Source organism: Polypterus senegalus, chromosome 12 (genome assembly GCF_016835505.1).
Source record: "Polypterus senegalus isolate Bchr_013 chromosome 12, ASM1683550v1, whole genome shotgun sequence".
NCBI classification, from domain to species: Eukaryota; Metazoa; Chordata; class Cladistia; order Polypteriformes; family Polypteridae; genus Polypterus; species Polypterus senegalus.
This window is the reverse complement of record NC_053165.1, coordinates 110,752,250-110,773,287: the sequence shown is the minus strand read 5'-3', so window position 1 is coordinate 110,773,287 and position 21,038 is coordinate 110,752,250. Positions and strand designations below refer to the sequence as shown.

At 40.1% G+C, this 21,038-nt stretch overlaps 1 long non-coding RNA gene across 1 annotated transcript in view; it reads left to right on the top strand.

The window, feature by feature from the left end:
- The window catches only part of LOC120541536, an 82,237-nt gene that overhangs the window by 56,876 nt on the left and 4,323 nt on the right, over positions 1-21,038 (top strand). The window contains exons 5-6 of the long non-coding RNA XR_005636025.1: positions 8,871-9,042; positions 17,387-17,480. This is a non-coding gene — a long non-coding RNA (uncharacterized LOC120541536). The remainder of the gene's footprint in view (positions 1-8,870; positions 9,043-17,386; positions 17,481-21,038) is intronic.

Genomic DNA, 21,038 nt, shown 5'->3' with positions numbered 1-21,038 from the left:
GAGACTTGTATTTTAAATTGAGTTCATCAAGAACACGGGAACACAGTTGGAAACTTGTTAAGGGTAAATTTCACACAAACATTAGGAAGTTTTTCTTTACACAAAGAATGATAGACACTTGGAATAAGCTACCAAGTAGTGTGGTAGACAGTAAGACATTAGGGACTTTCAAAACTCGACTTGATGTTTTCTTGGAGGAAATAAGTGGATAGGACTGGCGAGCTTTGTTGGGCTGAATGACCTGTTCTCGTCTAGAGTGTTCTAGTGTTCTAATGTTCTAAGTAAATAAACAATTGGGAAACAGATGGAAGAAGAGTAACTACAAGACTGCCTTTGGGAATGTCTTTATTAATAGATTCAATGCACCTTTTGGACCACTGTATCAAGAGGGTTTATGTATACTTATGAGTATGTTAGATTTTTGGTCCTTTGTGCTCTGCACAGTTGGCTACTGATGGCAAGAGGCAATGACTATAGGAAGTGATATTGTACCAACCAAAAAACTACGTTGCCACGTAATGCAAACATAGCAAGCTCATGTTCATACATCAGGGTGTCAGTGTAGGGCTGCATCAGCATGCATCTGCAAAGGAAAAAAATGTTAAAGGCTATTTCCATGCTGAAAATGAAAAGGTTAAAGACACAATAAGTTGCCAGCATCTGAGCAGATAGCCACTATCACTTGGCATGTGTAATAATGTGATTGCTGTTACAATGAATAATACAGCCATATGAAAAACTAAGGGTTCAGCCAGTTACCTTACCGACAAGGTATTTACCACATACAGTACTGTTCTATCTGCCACAACTGCTTTGCCTCAAAATAAATGAATCACCAGTTGACTCCAGCCACTGAGACACAACGTTTCCCAGGTACATCATGGCATCACAGATAACTTGTGTGTTAATCAAATGTAACTACTTAACACAACAACAACATTTATTTATATAGCACATTTTCATACAAACAGTAGCTCAAAGTGCTTTACATATTAAAGAATAGAAAAATGAAAGACATAATTATAAAAAATAAATCAACATTAACATCGAAAAGAGTAAGGTTCAATGGCCAGGGGACAGAAAAAAAAAACTCCAGACGGCTGGAGAAAAATAAAATCTGTAGGGATTCCAGACCATGATACCGCCCAGTCCCCTCTGGGCATTCTACCTAACATAAATGAAACAGTCCTCTTTGGATTTAGGATTCTCACGGAAGGGCTTGATGATGATGATGGTCACGTAGACTTCTTCCTTTTAATCCGTCCATCATTGTTGGAGCATCATGAAGCTTTGAGTAGGTGGAGGTGGCGCAGGCCACCACCACAAAGAAACCGGAAAAAGAAACAGAAAAGAGAGTAGGGGTCAGTACCGATTTTAGAGCCACCATGAATAGTTGTTATGATGAATTGAACATACAGAGTATCAGGATTAAGTTAAATTACGATTAAAATGAAGTTATAAAAAGGCCATGTTAAAGTAATGTGTTTTCAGCAGTGTTTTAAAGTGCTCCACTGTATCAGCCTGGCGAATTCCTATTGGCAGGCTATTCCAGATTTTAGGTGCATAACAGCAGAAGGCCGCCTCACCACTTCTTTTAAGTTTTGTTCTTGGAATTCTAAGGAGACACTCATTTGAGGATCTGAGGTTACGATTTGGAATATAAGGTGTCAGACATTCCGATATATAAGATGGGGCGAGATTATTTAAGGCTTTATAAACCATAAGTAGAATTTTAAAGTCAATTCTGAATGACACAGGTAACCAGTGTAGTGACGCTAAGACTGGTGTGATGTTTTCTGATTTTCTTTTCCTAGTTAGGATTCTAGCAGCTGCATTCTGCACTAGTTGCAAACGATTTATATCTTTTTTGGGTAGTCCTGAGAGGAGTGCGTTACAGTAATCTTAAGGTTAACAAAAGCATCTTTATTCTTGCCAGGTGCCCTTATTGCAATATGAGTGTAATCAATTGCTCTGATTACATTAGAAGGATCAGACACTACTGCAAATTGCATTTTTATGTTGGCAAAATGTTTTATTGTATGTACACTTACACCATACAAAAACTGGATGTAGTGTTGATAAATGGCTTAAAAAACAACAGGCAAGACAGAGTGAAGCTTGGCTAAGATAATGTTGACCTGTTGACTAGTTTTCTGAGAAGTGACAACAGGTAGTTAATATGAATAGATGAAAAGCCAAAAAAGTTCTTCAGTGCAAATACGTAGCATTGTCCCTCTTGAAAGGGAACTGAAATACAGTCTTTGCATCATATTCATCGTTTATCAGGTGTAAAATGTTTGTCACGTCAACACACAGTATAATAACTGGTCAGTGGTAAGAATTATTATGCACACGAGTCATCATTTAGCAGGTCTGTCTGTGTTTCCCTGTTTGATCAAGGGTGTCCTTATTTCTTAGTTTTTCCAAAATGTTCCAGAAGCATGGGTCAGAGTTGCTGTAAATATATGCATGTTGCCCCATCAGTTTTTCTTTTATAATTCTAGACTTTTGCATGTAAAGTTGCATATGCACATTTTGAACATCTGATCGCACGTGTGCAGGCTTTATAAATGAGGTCCCTGGAGTAATATGTGATCCCAGTAGGAAAATGAGTTTAGTTTCTTTTGTGTTTGAAGCCCTATGAATGAACACAAACAGAGAGATCAATGTGGCTATGACCAAGGGATGTTAAGTGGTCTGCAACAGACTTAGAGAGATCATTTGTTTTTAATGGCTCAAACATACTACCTGAAACATTCTGCTAGCCTTCTCCCTGTTTCATTCATGTAGATGGCTGGACACTTTGTGCAAGAAAGGCAGTAAATAAGATTTTTTTAGACAGGCAAGATTCCTATTGTCTAATGTTGAATTTATTAGAAGGAAATCGTATTGTTGGTGACATATTTGCAAGTGACAAAGAAATTCTTCATTCTGAGTACTTCATTGTAAAAGTCAACCTCATGATTGTAGAAGCAGCGGACTCTAAGAAACTGTGAAAAAAGTAGAGTGCTTTTAATATGCCAGGGATTGAAGGAGCTGTACAGAATATAACTTTGTCAGTAGGCTTGTAATAGACAGATATTTTAAGCTCTAGAAAGGTGATAGAAAGAATGATATCTATAAATGGTAGACTTGTGGTGGAAATATTGACTGTAAACCTGAGAAATGGATGGAAACTAGTAAAATATTTAATGAATTCCTGTAGCTGGCTTCTGGAACAAGAAGCAGCACCAACACAATCATCAATACTGTACATCTTTTGTACAGGTCCAGTACAAGGTCTAGGTAGGAGGAAATTAAATGCTCTTCTAACCAGCCAACAAAGATGTTGGCAAAGATAGGCCCCATTCTAGCACCCATTGCAACTCCTTTGATCTGATGAAAAATGTTGCCATCAAAAGAGAAAGAACTGGGGGTAAGAACCAGTTCTGCTAGTCTGATGATGGTGTTTGTGAGAGAATCCTGGACATGGACGTCTGTTGAGAGTCCTGTCTAAGGGCAATAAGACCTTCATTGTAAAGAACGACTGTGTACTGAGATGTGACGTCCATGGTAAAGATAAAGCACTCATGACTAAAATTCAAACAATGGTCTCATAAGACTGTAGAGGAAAGCTGAAAGATGAGCAAAGGCACAGCTGCATGCAGAAACATTAGAGTGTCAAGGATTGTCCAGTTTGTGGATTTTGGGGAGAAGGTAAAACTGAGATATCTGTGAGTTTTCAGTAATGAGGCAGTTAGCATGCTTTTGAAATATAAAGGTCTTTCTGCCTGACTACCACTGCACCTCCCATGTCTGCAGATTTGATGACAATATAATCTCAATGGTGGAGAGTGTGTAGCACCTGAAATTCACCTTTGGTAAGGTTGGAGAAGTGTTCATTATGGCAAAAAAAGTCTACTAGGAATGTCTTCATATACTTATTTTTGAAATAACCAACAGATGCAAAATGTGTTGTTTGCAGGGTCCACAAACTGCTTGGAATTAATGAAGTTGATGATGAACAGGATTACTTTCTTTCACAATGCTGATTTTGTCCTGCAAAGTGTGATGTGAAATGAATCCAGAGACAAACATGGTTAAGGGTGTTGTAGACTTGGGGATGGTCCACAGTTTTTGGTACCAGAATGAAAGACAGACATAGACATAAATGTGATCTGCTTATTTTCCGGACTGAGAGCATTAATATGTGATGACAGCCCTAGATAACTTGTGGATTAAGGCAAATGCATAACATTTAAGACTTCTTGTTTAATAAATGTTGGCATTTTCTGACTCAGGAATGTGTACATGTTCTTTTTTGGGCAGTGTCCTTGAATCACAAAACTATACTTATTGTATAGTGTGGCTCAATGGTTAAGTGCTGGACTGGAGAAGGTTTAGTCACAATTTCTGTCTCACCGTGTGACCCAAACTAATTATAAAGAAACATTAAAACAATTGTCTTATAGTTCTTATCTTCTTACCAGTAATGGACTGGCACTCTGTTTAGGGTTGCTTCCTACCTTGCATTCGATGCTGCTTGAATTGGCTATGGCTTCTCACAATCCTGAATTGGAAGAAATCGATGAAAGAAAATGGATGTAGTGTAGTTCTGCATTTGTAAAGAACTATAAGTTGGAGTTCACTGTGTATAGGCACTCTATTAATGGTTATTTACTTGTTTATAAATAACATTATGGATAAGAAAATGAAAAATGACAGAGCCAAATACAGTGATATGAAGACTTATTTTTAAGTATTGTTCATTTTTTTAAGAAACATGGATACAACCTGGTTTTCACTTGATACATAGTGTGAGCTTGCTTCATTTCACTTCCATTTTCATAAATGGAAGCATTTTTCACAAGAAGTGATTTTGTCTGTGAAAGTTTTTCTTTAGACATAACAGCCTTCATGTTAACCAGAAAGTTTCAGTTTTGACTTATCTGCCCATTGAACATTGTTTCACATTTAAGGACCATCCTGGACTGGACATTTTGGCCAAGGTGACGCTAACATTTCTGTTTTAACATTGAGCAGTGGTGTTGGCTTCAATTCTTCTTTAACATGGATGGCTTTTTTCATCAACTCCTTCTGAACACAAATCGTGAGCACTGAACCTTAATCAAAGCAAGAGCAGCATGCAGATTCTTTTGTTTTAGGGCTCTTTTTTAACTCTGTTGAAAACATTATGCTTTAATTTCTTGGACAGATTTTGGCTGGATGGCTCGTCCTGGGAAGATTAATCATTGTCACAAACCTTCTCCATTTGGACAGTATAGCTGTCTGACTGTGGTTCAGTGAGCCTCAGAGCCCTGGAAATGGTTTTGGAACATTTCTCAGATAAACTTTCTTCCATATGTTTTCAGACTCTTTTTTGATCATTGCGTGATGTGCCTAAAGAACCTGAAAACGTCACTCTAAAAATAAGAGCCAAAGTTTGTCAAGGCTGGCCAAAGTCAGGCTTGAATGTTTACCAAACTATTCAAGCAGCTGATCCTAATAACCATTTTATTTAGGTGGAATTCACTAGCTGGGAGCAGGCTGGCAAGTTTTTTTTTTCACAGCAAGAATTACATTTTTTTTCTTCTATCACCATTCTCTATTTACTTCTAAATCTAAAAAACAGAGAAAATGCTGATGCAAAATAAAACTCTACAATCCAGAAAAAAAAATGCTTTTTTATGATGCTATAAAATGTCAAATCTTGCAAAAATAGAGGAAGAAAAATGGGCTACACAGCAGGAGTGAATCTTGGACACGGCACCAGTCCATCAAAGGGCACACTTATACACATGCTCTTGCACTCATACCAGCTCAGGCTAATTAACTTACCACACATATCTTTAGGGGTTGGGAGGATAATGAGTTTTTAGATCACTAACAATTCTTTTTTTTGTCTGCAACTGATTTGTCTTTGCTTCTTTTTATACTACATCAGTGTTTGTAGATTTGTTTTATTGTTGCCTTTCTTGAACAGAATTTCTTTGGACAAAAGATTTTGCTTTCCAGGTAGCTTTTTTCCAACACAAATTATGGATAATAATGTCAATAATAAAATCAAAAAGAGCCCTACAAATTATTAAAACAAAATTGTCACTTTCTGTATACTGTGCCCCATACAGTGCATCCGGAAAGTATTCACAGCGCATCACTTTTTCCACATTTTGTTATGTTACAGCCTTATTCCAAAATGGATTAAATTCATTTTAAGATCTCTCCAGAGTTGTTCGATCAGATTCAAGTCTGGGCTCTGGCTGGGCCACTCAGGGACATTCACAGTGTTGTCCTAAAGCCACTCCTTTGATATCTTGGCTGTGTGCTTAGGGTCGTTGTCCTGTTGAAAGATGAACCGTCGCCCCAGTCTGAGGTCAAGAGCGCTCTGGAGCAGGTTTTCATCCAGGATGTCTCTGTATATTGCTGCAGTCATCTTTCCCTTTATCCTGACTAGTCTCCCAGTTCCTGCCCCTGAAAAACATCCCCACAGCATAATGCTGCCACCACCATGCTTCATTGTGAGGATGGTATTGGCCTGGTGATGAGCGGTGCCTGGTTTCCTCCAAACGTGACGCCTAGCATTCACACCAAAGAGTTCAATCTTTGTCTCATCAGACCAGAGAATTTTGTTTCTCATGGTCTAAGAGTCCTTCAGGTGCCTTTTGGCAAACTCCAGGCGGGCTGTCATGTGCCTTTTACTAAGGAGTGGCTTCCGTTTGGCCACTCTACCATACAGGCCTGATTGGTGGATTGCTGCAGAGATGGTTGTCCTTCTGGAAGGTTCTCCTCTCTTCACAGAGGACCTCTGACAGAGTGACCATCGGGTTCTTGGTCACCTCTCTGACTAAGGCCCTTCTCCCCCGATCGCTCAGTTTAGATGGCTGGCCAGCTCTAGGAAGAGTCCTGGTGGTTTTGAACTTCTTCCACTTACGGATGATGGAGGCCACTGTGCTCATTGGAACCTTCAAAGCAGCAGACATTTTTCTGTAACCTTCCCCAGATTTGTGCCTTGAGACAATCCTGTCTCGGAGGTCTACAGACAATTCCTTTGACTTCATGCTTGGTTTGTGCTCTGACATGAACTGCCAACTGTGGGACCTTATATAGACAGGTGTGTGCCTTTCCAAATCATGTCCAATCAACTGAATTTACCACAGGTGGACTCCAATTGAGCTGCAGAAACATCTCAAGGATGATCAGGGGAAACAGGATACACCTGAGCTCAATTTTGAGCTTCATGGCAAAGGCTGTGAATACTTATTTACATGTGCTTTCTTGATTTTTTTAGTTTTAATAAATTTGCAAAAATTTCAAGTAAATGTTTTTCACGTTGTCATTATGAGGTGTTGTGTGTAGAATTCTGAGGAAAAAAATGAATTTAATCCATTTTGGAATAAGGCTATAATATAACAAAATGTGGAAAAAGTGATGCGCTGTGAATACTTTCTGGATGCACTGTACCTGCAGAATTCTAATGCATACTGTTGATGGCTTTTTTCTTGTATGGCCAGCCATACTACATGAACTTCAGAACAGGTAATCCACCTGAAGCTAGGCATGTTCGGGCCCTGCCAGTACTTGGATGGGAGACCATCTAGGAAAAGCTTGGGTTGCTGCTGGAAGAAGTGATGGTGAGGTCAGCAGGGAATGCATACCATGTGGCCTGAATGTACAGTAGATCTCAATGCCCTGTGCAGGAATGGGGACACTGTGTTGTAAACATGGCACCGTCCTTTGGATGAGATGTAAAACCAAGGTCCTGACTCTCTGTAGTCATAAATGATCCCTGGGTATCCTTTGTAAACAGTAGGGTATATCTTGATGACCTGGCCTAGTCATCCTGTCTCGAAATGGCTAACTAACTCTCACACCTAACAGCTAATGTGTGGTGAGCATACTGGCACAAAAATGACTGCTGTGGCATCATCCAGGTGTATAATGCTGCACATAAGTGGTGGTTGATGTGGCTCCCCATTCACTATGTAAAGTGCTTTGAGTCCTGAAAGAAAAGTGCTATATAAATTTAAAGAATTATTATTAATACTTTATTGTATGTTTTTATAGCATATAACCACAGAGGAAATGATAAATACAAGGATGTGAAAAGTAACAAATAAACAGCAAAAATTATACTCTTTCTGTTCCACTGGGCCTAACAAAACATTGTGTTTGTCCCTCTGGCCATTTGGCAGGATGCCTAACACAGTTGCCCACTGTTTAAAAATGAACTTTCTCATACTGATACTCCCACAAGTAAAACCCTTACTCTTCTCATCCACTGACCCCAAGTTCAGTGATATGCTTTTGAGCCCTGAAAACTTTCTACTTCCTGGGTTATTCCTGAAACACGTATGGGGTCAGAAGTGTGTGTTGTGCCCCAGGCTTATTTGCAGTCCTGAGCTGCAGCTCCTGAATAAAGTGCTAGGTAGCCTCTACAACTTAATTATATAGCAGAAGGCCATTTATAATCTATGCGTGTGTGTGTTAAAAAGATGTATGTGAAATAAAATACATATTTTATAACATAGTCTTTGCAAGTAAAACAAATTTTCAGAATTTCAAAGTGAAGCATTTCAGGGATAATCTTCAGCCTCTGAAAATGAAATTATTTTTGAAGAGAAACTTTCACTTTGAATGCCAGAGCTACCATCTGGAAGGAAGAACATGTTCGTTTCAATCAGTAATTCTTAGCGTATAATTTTCAAAGAACATGATGAACATTACTGAAACACCAGCTACGACTCTGCATTGTAAACTTTGTGAACAGTTGTCTGACAAATGCAGTATTCATATCACGACAATGAATTTCTAGAATATAATCAATGCTGTCACCCAGTTGTGTGAAGTTGATTAAGTGACTGATTAGACAAGAAAGTTTTTTTTTCTTCTAGGCAGTCTGACTGACAGCTGTGTAAGTCGTTGTTATCAGCTCCTCATTCTTGACACCTTGTTTGTCCGAAAGAACTGGAGGAGAAAAGACTGGCCTTGGAGATGCTGCAGAACTTTCGGCAAGGAGGATAGTGGTGGGAATCTGGTCTGCAATCTCTACAGCCTTGTACCAAGGTAAAGCACTAATTGATTGTTATTGGGGAATCTTCTCTTAAATAATGAAATGTTATTTCATAGCTAATACAAACATGTATAGTGTTTTTTCTTTTTAATTGTGCCAGTTGGGACTCTCCAGCGAAAGCTTTTGCATTGTGATCACCCTGCATTTTGTAAACTGTGGATTACAGCAATCTTGCATAAACTATAAATGAAAATCAATCGGAGGTTACCTTGTAATGGTTTATGGATTTATCATAATTTAGCATCATACTGGTATGTAAAATAGATGGAATCTTATTTGTCCACCTTGTGACCATTTACTTCCATTGATCATGCTCACTATTTTCACTAGCTTGACAGATTTGTTCTACTTTAATGCTGTAATACAGAAATATATATATATATATATATATATATATATATATATATATATATACAGTGGTGTGAAAAACTATTTGCCCCTTCCTGATTTCTTATTCTTTTGCATGTTTGTCACACAAAATGTTTCTGATCATCAAACACATTTAACCATTAGTCAAATATAACACAAGTAAACACAAAATGCAGTTTTTAAATGATGGTTTTATTATTTAGGAGAAAAAATCCAAACCTACATGGCCCTGTGTGAAAAAGTAATTGCCCCCTTGTTTAAAAATAACCTAACTGTGGTGTATCACACCTGAGTTCAATTTCCGTAGCCACCCCCAGGCCTGATTACTGCCACACTGGTTTCAATCAAGAAATCACTTAAATAGGAGCTGCCTGACACAGAGAAGTAGACCAAAAGCACCTCAAAAGCTAGACATCATGCCAAGATCCAAAGAAATTCAGGAACAAATGAGAACAGAAGTAATTGAGATCTATCAGTCTGGTAAAGGTTATAAAGCCATTTCTAAAGCTTTGGGACTCCAGCGAACCACAGTGAGAGCCATTATCCACAAATGGCAAAAACATGGAACAGTGGTGAACCTTCCCAGGAGTGGCCGGACGACCAAAATTACCCCAAGAGCGCAGAGACGACTCATCCGAGAGGTCACAAAAGACCCCAGGACAACATCTAAAGAACTGCAGGCCTCACTTGCCTCAATTAAGGTCAGTGTTCACGACTCCACCATAAGAAAGAGACTGGGCAAAAACGGCCTGCATGGCAGATTTCCAAGATGCAAACCACTGTTAAGCAAAAAGAACATTAGGGCTCGTCTCAATTTTGCTACGAAACATCTCAATGATTGCCAAGACTTTTGGGAAAATACCTTGTGGACTGATGAGACAAAAGTTGAACTTTTTGGAAGGCAAGTGTCCCGTTACATCTGGCGTAAAAGGAACACAGCATTTCAGAAAAAGAACATCATACCAACAGTAAGATATGGTGGTGGTAGTGTGATGGTCTGGGGTTGTTTTGCTGCTTCAGGACCTGGAAGGCTTGCTGTGATAGATGGAACCATGAATTCTACTGTCTACCAAAAAATCCTGAAGGAGAATGTCTGGCCATCTGTTTGTCAACTCAAGCTGAAGCGATCTTGGGTGCTGCAATAGGACAATGACCCAAAACACACCAGCAAATCCACCACTGAATGACTGAAGAAAAACAAAATGAAGACTTTGGAGTGGCCTAGTCAAAGTCCTGACCTGAATCCAATTGAGATGCTATGGCATGACCTTAAAAAGGCGGTTCATGCTAGAAAACCCTCAAATAAAGCTGAATTACAAAGATGAGTGGGCCAAAATTCCTCCAGAGCGCTGTAAAAGACTCATTGCAAGTTATCGCAAACACTTGATTGCAGTTATTGCTGCTAAGGGTGGCCCAACCAGTTATTAGGTTCAGGGGCAATTACTTTTCACACAGGACCATGTAGGTTTGGATTTTTTTTTCTCCCTAAATAATAAAAACCATCATTTAAAAGCTGCATTTTGTGTTTACTTGTGTTATATTTGACTAATGGTTAAATGTGTTTGATGATCAGAAACATTTTGTGTGACAAACATGCAAAAGAATAAGAAATCAGGAAGGGGGCAAATAGTTTTTCACACCACTGTATATATATATATATATGTTTTTTTTTTTTTAAATCTCCTATATTTGTTTTCAGCTGCCTCAGTGTACTTAATATTCAGTTACTGTATCTATTGTTGTATATACTCTTTCTAATATTTGAAGCATTTATTCCTTATTACTCACAAGGTTTTACCCTAGGGTGGCATGGTAGGACAGTGATAGTGCTTCTACCTTGCAAAAACGAGGTCCTCCCTGCATGGAGTTTGCTCGTTTTTTCCTCTTAGTGCTTTGGTTTCCTCCCGCAGTCCAAAGAAATGCTGCTTAGTTGGACTGGCAATGCTAAATTGGCTCTAGTGTGTGTTTTCACAACTGCCATTTTTTTCCAGGGATTGTTTCTGGGCCTCAGCTTCCCTGCAACTGCTCTCAGGATGAAGCAAGTTTGAAAGATGGATGGCTGGGTTTTACCCTACAGACAGTCATTTCACAGCCATTGCCTAAACCATGACACTAAGCTTTTAAAGTTTCAATACTGTATGTTTTAAATGTCAAATTTATATAATTTCTGCAATATATTAATCCATTTCCTGGACTAATTCTTCCTTATGTAAATCAACCTTGGGTTTTGCATGCAGATGGGGGTGGATAGTCTTGTGCCATTGTAAGCTGCAAGAAACACTGCTAAAATCCATTAGCGTTAAATGATTTACCTTTTAAGAGTGGAGGGTGAATGAAGCATCTCTGGGAGGTTGGCCATATGATTTTCAGCTGATGGATGTGAAAAACTCAAAATATTACCAGTAACTCTTTATGAATCAATAATACACACACATACAGTCATGTGCAGACTTACGGTTCCACTTGGGATAAATGGCCATATCTTGGTTACAGAGTGTACGGGTCATTGAAATTGAGGCTATATATGGGTCTGGTGTGGGTCACTGGTACACCTACTTTAATTGCCAGTACCGAGTAGCATAAGCTGATCCTCAAGTCTTGGTGTGTGAATAATGGGTCTGTGTAAAGCAGTGTTTCTCAACCACTTGGCCGGTCACAGAATTGCTGCCACTATTTTGTGAGTGGGTTGCCTAAGTGCTTGAAAGCTCTGTAAATATGTCCCCCATTTCTAAGTGAGCTTGTATTACAAAGAGGGATGCGTGATCATGCTCATTTTACCAAGGGACAGTTTGAAATTGCTACTAATGGTCATTATTGGATTTAAAAAGGAAAAACTGTGTTGTGGGACCACAAAGGTTGAGAAACACTGGTGTAAGGTAAGTGGGAAGATACTGAATATATAAGAATAAGCCACATGGAGCAGCTTTGATAAAAACAAACCTTAAAGGGCTCTCCAAGAGTCAGAAAACATATGAGTCTAATCTTCAGCAGTCCTAAAGTATTAAGATAATAAAACCCAGGGAATGGTGAGAAAAAAGTGGTCCAGGATAAGCATAGTAAATCCAAATGCAGTAATAACAGTAACAATAAACCAAGGGTATGATGTTAAACAGTCACCTTCAGGGCAGTAAAAAAAAAAAATATTAATTTCCTCCACACACACATCTATAACTTTAAGTAAAACATAAACAGAAAGTGTCCAAGTAATGAAAAGGATGTATAATTATAATACCCGTATCATTACAAGTGGATCAGACAGCAGGTGATATCTACTACAGTACTTGCCATGCCATGACAGGATGCCACGCACTATTGTGTTTCAAAAAAGTGCCGGGATCAGCTTCCTTAATTCCTTTTCTGCTTCCTCCTTGCTGGAGAAGACGTGGTATTGGCCTTGAAAATCCACTTTCAGTTTGGCAGGATACAAGAGGCTGTATTTGATATCGGCTTGCCGTAACTGCTGTTTAATGTAAAAGGCCTCACATTTAGCAGCTGTTGCGGGAGAGAAATTCGGGAAAATACAAATGTGGTTATTTTCAAATATAATCTCTTGCTTGTGTCTGAAAAGTGCCATCACATCTAGTTTACATAGTAATCTCTCGAAGCGGACAACAAAAGACCTAGGTCTAAAGGTATTTCATCTGCGTATGCGATAAGCTGCTGCTATCTCGGTATCTGATTTAACTTCTTCTCCAATTATTTTAGAGAATAGTTCAACTGCGAATTTCACTGGGTTTGGACTTTCATGATTCTCAGGTAGACCTTCGATTCTAATATTATTCCTTCTGCATCGGGGCCGGCTGTACGCTGGGGCAAGAGGGGGCAATGCCCCCTTAAACAAACGTCCTGCCCCCTTAAATCAAACTTTTAGAAGTTGAGAAAGAAAATAATAGATTACCCACAAACTGAATATGGACAAGATTTACTACAGTACCTGAAAATCCACTGGAAAAGGCACAAATGAGATGATAGATTTCACCTCTTGTTCGCTCTTTCCCTTTGTGCTTTGTTTGTGCTCAGCTCACACAACACTCGGCAGAGATCCCCCCCAGCTAAACATCCAATCACTGTCAGTATGCTAATGACCCGGTGTCAGGTTTCTCAGTAGGCAGGGCAGAGCGAAATGAGTTTGTCAACAGTGGGAGGTTTTGAGGAAGCAGCAAATCTCTGTCTTCAAAATCATAGCGACTCGTGAGATAATTAACGACAACTAAAAAATACCTCTATATTTGTACAGTCAATGGCGGACTAGTCCGTTGTTCTTCTCACAGTTTCAGTCTGGCAGAGAAGTGTTTCTTTCTCGATCCCACAAGCACCACTGTGAGCCTGTCTGCTGCATAGAGCCGACTGGAGGACCTGTGTCTGTCTGTCAGACCCCGACACAAAGCCCCGCCCCAGCTTTCAACTCTGCACTCAACAGTTTTCTCGTTTCATATACTGATGTAATCACAGCGATTTTAGTAAAGCTTATTCACTTTCCACCCCAGCTTCCAGCAGCTCACAAAGGGAAAGTTAATGCTGTTAAATGCATCCTTTTTTCCAAGCTTTTTAAAAAGTGTGGCGCTGCTCCTGCCTGTACCAATAACAGTAGCAATGATGCTGCTGCTGGTCTTTCAGAGACAGCAGCTAGCATGTCTACTCCTGTGGCATCAATAGGCACTGCTCCTCCTGTACCTCTGCCAACAATTGCTGTCCCAAAGCAACCCGCTCAGCTACCCTGTGACTTAAATGGCAATACAGTAATCCCTCCTCGATCACGGGGGTTGCATTCCAGAACCCCCCGCGATAGATGAAAATCCGCGAAGTAGAAACCATATGTTTGTATGGTTATTTTTATATATTTTAAGCCCTTATAAACTCTCCCACACTGTTAACATTATTAGAGCCCTCTAAACATGAAATGACACCCTTTAGTCAAAAGTTTAAACTGTGCTCCATGACAAGACAGAGATGACAGTTCTTTCTCACAATTAAAAGAATGCAAACATAGCTTCTCTTCAAAGGAGCGCCATCAGGAGCAGAGAACGTCAGAGAGAGAGAGTGAGATAAAAGCAAGCAATCAAAAAATCAATACGTACTTTTAAGTATGCCGAAGCACCACGGTAAAGTGGCATTTTGTAGAGGAGCGTCCGTATCCACTAGGCAAACAGCCTCTGTGCAAACAGCCCCTCTGCTCACACCACCTCCGTCAGGCGCAGAAAATGTCAGAGAGGGTGAGAGACTGAGAAAAGCAAACAATGAAGCACCGCGCAGGAAGCATATCTTATATCACTGAGGAGTTTTACTTAATATGTAATACATGCTCTGATTGGGTAGCTTTTAAGCCATCCGCCAATAGCATCCCTTGTATGAAATCAACTGGGCAAACAAACTGAGGAAGCATGTACCATAAATTAAAAGACCCATTGTCCGCAGAAACCTGCGAACCAGCGAAAAATCCATGATATATATTTAGATATGCTTACATTTAAAATCCGCGATATAGTGAAGCCGCGAAAGTCGAAGAGCGATATAGCGAGGGATTACTGTACACCATCCCTGCCAATACTGGCTAGTTACCCCAAACGTGTATTAGGTTTTACAACGTTAAGATCATTCAATCCTGCCTGGTACCGCACACGACCATGGCTGGAGTACTCTGTTGTGTGGGACGCATGCTTCTGTTCCCCTGTCGAATTATGGCAGCACTGTTAATGAGAGGGATGTAGCTTTTACCTTAACTGGTTTTAACAACTGGAAAGCAGCACTTGATCGAGACAAGGGGCTACAGAGGCATGTGTCCAGCCACAACCATGTGCATGCTTCATCCATCTGGACTGAGCATAAAAGCAGAGAGGCCACGTTTGGGACTGTGGATTAAATGTTGGTTGGTAAAACACAACTTGAAAAAAACCATTACTATGTCAAGAGTATTGGTAGTGCTATAAGGTTTCTCTGTGCAAATGAGTTGGGGGTCCGTGGGACTGCAGAAACCTTGAGACATGATGCAGCGGGTAATGATGATGACATTGCTTCAGGTATTTTTTCTAAAACTGATGGAATATAACTTAGAGAAAGGATGAGAAGCTAGTACATCACCTCTGAGATCCTGTTACACCTTTGTGATGCTGGCTACAGTGCTGACAGTATACTGAGCCAGTGTTATGATGGGGCTTCTGTGATGAGTGGGGTTAGAGGTGGTGTACAAGCTCTGCTCCAAAAGAGGCTTGACAGATATTTCCCATACATCCACTGCTACAACCACCAACTGCACTTAGTGCTTGTGCATGCCATGCAGAGTGAGCTGTGTGTAAAAAGATTTTTTAGCCTATCTAGTTCACTCTACAACCTTTTTCACCACCACTATGTGCTCAATAAACATGATGCACCTTGTCTAAAATGGCTGCTTGACATCAGATGGACAAGCCACTATGAGGTGACAATGTGCACTGTGGACAATCAAAAACAAATCCTTAGTATCCTATCTGAGATGACAGAGGATGATGATGCTGCAGTATACCTGTGCACCGAGGCATGAGGCCTGCTATGCCAAATTAAGAAGCATCACTTCTTTGAGATTGGAAAGTTCCCAGTATGGGTGCTTGGTGTCTTGAAACCAGCAAATGCTATTCTACAGTCTCAGTCATTTGATCTGTGCAGTGTTTCTGAGGTTGTTAGTGCAGCACTGGACTCCTTAAAAAACATCCATGAGGATGACTGTTGGGGAGTGTCATCTCCTGCTGAGGATGAGTCACATCCAACAAAGAGAAGGAGAACAATGAGCAATCACCTGGGTCAAAGTGTTGTGCTCTCAACTTTGGGCCATACAGACTCTAGTGACCCTACCATTTCCCCCCATCAGTCTCTGTAAAGATCCCTGCTCAACATCCTTGACACGGCCATTTCAGAAATGGAAACTAGATTTTCACACAAGAAGACTGACCTGATGAGAGCCATATCTAGTCTTGCACCCAAATCTAGCGCATTTCTAGATCCCACCCTGTTGCACCCTCTGGCTGTGATGGCTGGCACTGTAGCAGATGTTGTAAGTCTGAAAAATGAAGTTCTTGTGGCAAAACAGATGCTGCTCAAAAAATGCTCAAAGGAAACAGACCTGTCCACTGTGTGTAAACTCCTGCAGGAGTACAAGGAAGCCTTTCCTGAGTTGCATAAATTATACGTAACAGCCCTGGTCATTGGTGTGTCTTCAGCACCGTGTGAGAGTTCCTTCTCCACTTTGTCACGGGTCCTAACCCCCTATCAACGCACCATGTTACACAAAAGAAAGAGGAATTTGGTGATCTTGGCCCTTGAGAAGTCCATAACAAATAACTTGGATATGGATGAATTTGGAAGAGTGTTTGCAAAGGGAGACAGGAGGCTGTTGTTGTAGAGTGGATTGAGGAGAAAGGAGAGCGGAGCTGTTCAGTTACAAACAGAGAGTTCAGTTGCTTGCAAAACAAACAAGCTGAAAACAAGACAAAAAGACAAAAAAAGAAGAAAAAAGTTCAAATGTGCTGTTCTAAATCTGTTGTGTTCTACAAATTAGTTTGAGAATTGTAGGAAAAGACATGGTGAATTGTTTTTTTTTTAAATTACTATGCCAACCCTTTTTAGTTTTGCAAATATTGGCTATATTGAGAGGTCTTATTTTATTCTTACTTTATTTTGCAAATTTATTTGAGAATTAGGCCATCCAATAAAGATAAATTTTATGTTGTTGGTTGTAAAGATCTGGATGGATATTTTATTCTTTATTTTATTTTTTATTCTATTTTTCAGTTTTATTTTTCAAGAATTGGTGAATTGATTTTTTTTTTAATAACTTGGCCTACCCTTTTTAGTTTTGTTAATATTGGCAATAGTGAGAAGTGTTATTGTTGGGTTCTAATATATTTGATATAGGCCATCCAATTAAGGTAAATGTCATGTTTTTAGTTGTTATAATCTGATGAGGAATATTTTATTTTTTGTTCTTTTATTTTTCAGTTTTCCTCCTGTTGGATTACCACCTTATCATGGTCAGGGGGTTTGCGTGCCTCAGTGACCCTAAGAGCTACACCAGCAGAAGCTTAACCTTCAGGTGGGACACCCAAGTTGGACAGGTCTTAGGGTAGAGGCCTGACAAAGAGCAATTCAATTACATGACAAAAACACTTATCCAGAGCACCCCACCCCTTTCCAGCCTCCGTCGGCACCATGTGCCCCCTTCACATTTCTGTCTGCCCCCTTAAATATGCCTGTCTAGAACCGGCCCAGTTCTGCATCCATCTTCCAGAGCAGCAAGTCTGTCTCCGAGTTTCTTGCATTCAGAATTTGCAGCTGTAGCTTTTCCATCAGCGGTATATGCCAATTGTTCCACTGTTTCAATTCGGGCTGTGAATGTCTGCTCAATGTCATCCAGCTGATCAGCAAGTTTCTTCAGTTTAGACGTATTTTCTTGGATGTGTTCCTCAATTTTCCCCAGCATACCTTTAAAGGTCGCGTCAAAACAATTGTATAGATGCATTTCCAGGTCTTTATTATCTTTCTTCATATTTTTCTGAATGTCTTTCTTAAGCTCACTTATGGCCGTGGCTGATGTTGTGAAAATTTCCTTCAGTTCGGAGAAATCGTTTCGGCTTTCGTGCTCTGCAGGTGGAGTGGCAACCACGGTTACAGCCGATGTTTTGGGCTCGCGAGGAATGAATGAAAGCACGGATGGCAAGCCCATTTCTGGCTTCAAGTGATCTACTGGAATTGGCGAGCTCTCGTGACCTGCATCACTTGCACCTTCGCTCCCATTTTCGCTCTCTACTGGAGAATTTGCAGTGGAGCGGGGTCCTGGGAAGTCTGTGCATTTGCCTGCCTGTTGATGTCTGTCTTGACTTGGATGTAGCTTTAAGTTTCCTTTCCGGTTCTTTCTGACCCCCTTTCTTGTTACTCATGTTCATATATTGTAGTGGAAACCCCTCGGGTTGGGTAAATACAGGCTACCTCAAAATAATAAGAAATAAGTGAAAAAAATAAAGCCGCTGCTAACAGAGCTCCGCTTCAGATGTCCATCTCTCATAACGGACGAGACCAACCGCCTCTCGTTTCTAGACATTTCTAAAGGATAAATGAAGTGAGACTTTAAACGTGTATCTCAATTGCTATTTTATGTTGGCTTGAATTCCCCACAAAACACTGGGCACGATGTGTTAATTTTTTTTTTGAAGCCAGTTATTACTGCATTCAAGGCATCCTAAAGACATGTGACTGGCTCTTTCATTTTACCAGCAGGAGAAAACCACTTAGTGCTGTGTGGCATTGGCCACTCTGCACATGATGTACTTTGCAAGAGTTACTGGCCGCGTTCACTCTAAAGAACGTGATCCCTGAAATAAATAAACCATTTCCTTGTGTTGACCAACGTGTCTCCTCTTAATTAAGTGCTTAGTTTTTCCTGTGAAATCTAATCTATTACGGAAGCTATGCGTTCCTACACGTTCCTATAATGCTGTGAGACTTGAACCACTGCTGGATGTGCCCACGAAACACCTGGTTTGACAAGTTTGGTTTTATGTTGAAGCCAGTCATGCCTTCATTCAAGGGAACCTAAAGATACGTATCTGGATTCATTGCACCAGCAGGAGATGTCCATTAACGCTATTTGGCTTTGCGCTGTCGTCATATAATGTTCCTGTTTAATAGCTACTGGCTACGTTTACTCTAAAGAGATACAACTGTATTCATCAATAGCACCGGATGACCCCGACTCTCTTGATTCACTGACACAATGTATTTCTTGTGTTTCTGAATGGATGAGTAGTAATTTTCTCAAACTAAATAAAGAGAAAACATAACTTTTAGTGATTGGCAATAATGGATATAATGAGGTTGTTAGAAATAAACTTGATGCATTAGGAGGTAAAGAATTTAGGGATAACTGTTGACTCTGACCTGAATTGTAAATCACATATTAATCAGATTACTAGGACAGCATTTTTTCACTTAAGAAATACAGCAAAAGTTAGACCTCTTATAACATTGCAAGATGCTGAGAATTTAGGTCACGCTTTTGTTTTCAGTCGGCTAGATTACTGTCACGCTGTCCTCTCAGGACTACCCAAAAAAGACATCAATCAACTGCAACTAGTGCAGAATGCAGCTGCTAGGATCTTAACTAGAAAAAGAAAATCCAAGCACATTTCTCCAGTTTTGATGTCACTACACTGGTTACCTGTGTCATTTAGAATTCTCTTTAAGATACTGCTTATGGCTTACAAAGCCTTAAATAATCTCGCTCCATCTTCTATTTTGGACTGTTTTATACCTTACAATCCAAATCATAACCTTAGATCTTCAAATGAGTATCTGCTTAGAATTCCAAGAGCTAAACTTAAAAGAAGTGGTGAGGCGGCCTCCTGCTGTTATTCGCCTAAAATCTGGGATAGCTTTCCAATAGGAATTTTCCAGGCTAATACAGTGGAGCACTTTAAAAAAAAAAACCTGTTTAAAACTCATTACTTTAACATGGCTTTCTCATAGCTTCATCTTCATTTAATCCTGGTGCTCTGTATATTCAATTAATTATCATTATTATTCATGGTGGCACCAAAATCCGTACTTACCCCTACTTTCTCTTTTGTTCTTTATCCGGTTTGTGGTGGCAATATTTTCACACAGGTAGATTATATTCTATGCAGGAGGGTCAATCTGAAGGATACTGAAGACTGCTAAGTGGTGGCAGAAAAAAGTGTAGTTAGGCAGCATATGATAGTTTGATGGTATGATAGTGTAGGATGATGTTGGAGATCAAGAAGAGGAGGAGAGCGAGAACAGACCTATGATTCAAATGGTGGAAGCTGAAAAAGGAAGACTGCAACTTTTAGTTGAGGGAGTAAGAAGTACAGTGGAGTATGCAGAAGAAGAGGCTGGCAAAGAAGAAGTGGGATAATCAGAGAGATGAAGAAAGTAGACAGGAGTACAAGGAAATAAGGCGTAAGGTGAAGAGAGAGGCAAAGGCTAAAGAAAAAGAGTATGATGGATTGTATGAGAGGTTGGACACTAAGGAGGGAGAAAAGGACCTGTATCGATTGGCTAGACAGAGGAACCAAGCTGGGAAAGATGTTATGACTGTTGATGGTGCTATACCAGCGCTTAACCCAACACAGACAGACACTGGAGGCACACTACTAAAATAAAGTGCTTCTATTTTCTTTTTCGCTCATGTGGAACATCTTCCCCGTCCCCATGAGCCCACAACACAGTCCAAAGCTCAATACGGCAAACAATACTTTCCTTTCTTCACCCTCTATCTTCACCACTCCTCTCCGGCAAGCTTAGTCCCTCTCCTCCTGACTCTGACTCTCTTTAACCAGATTGTTTAATGAAATCTTGGAAAGTGAGAGGATGCCTGAGGAGTGGAGAAGAAGTGTACTGGTGCCAATTTTTAAGAATAAGAGGGATGTGCAGGGCTGTAGTAACTACAGGGGGATAAAATTGATGAGCCACAGTATGATGTTATGGGAAAGATTAGTGGAAGCCACGTTGAGAAGGGAGGTGATGATAAGTGAGCAGCAGTATGATTTCGTGCTAGGAAATAGGATCATAGATGCGATGTTTGTTCTGAGGGTGTTGATGGAGAAGTATACAGGAGGCCAGAAGGAGTTGCATT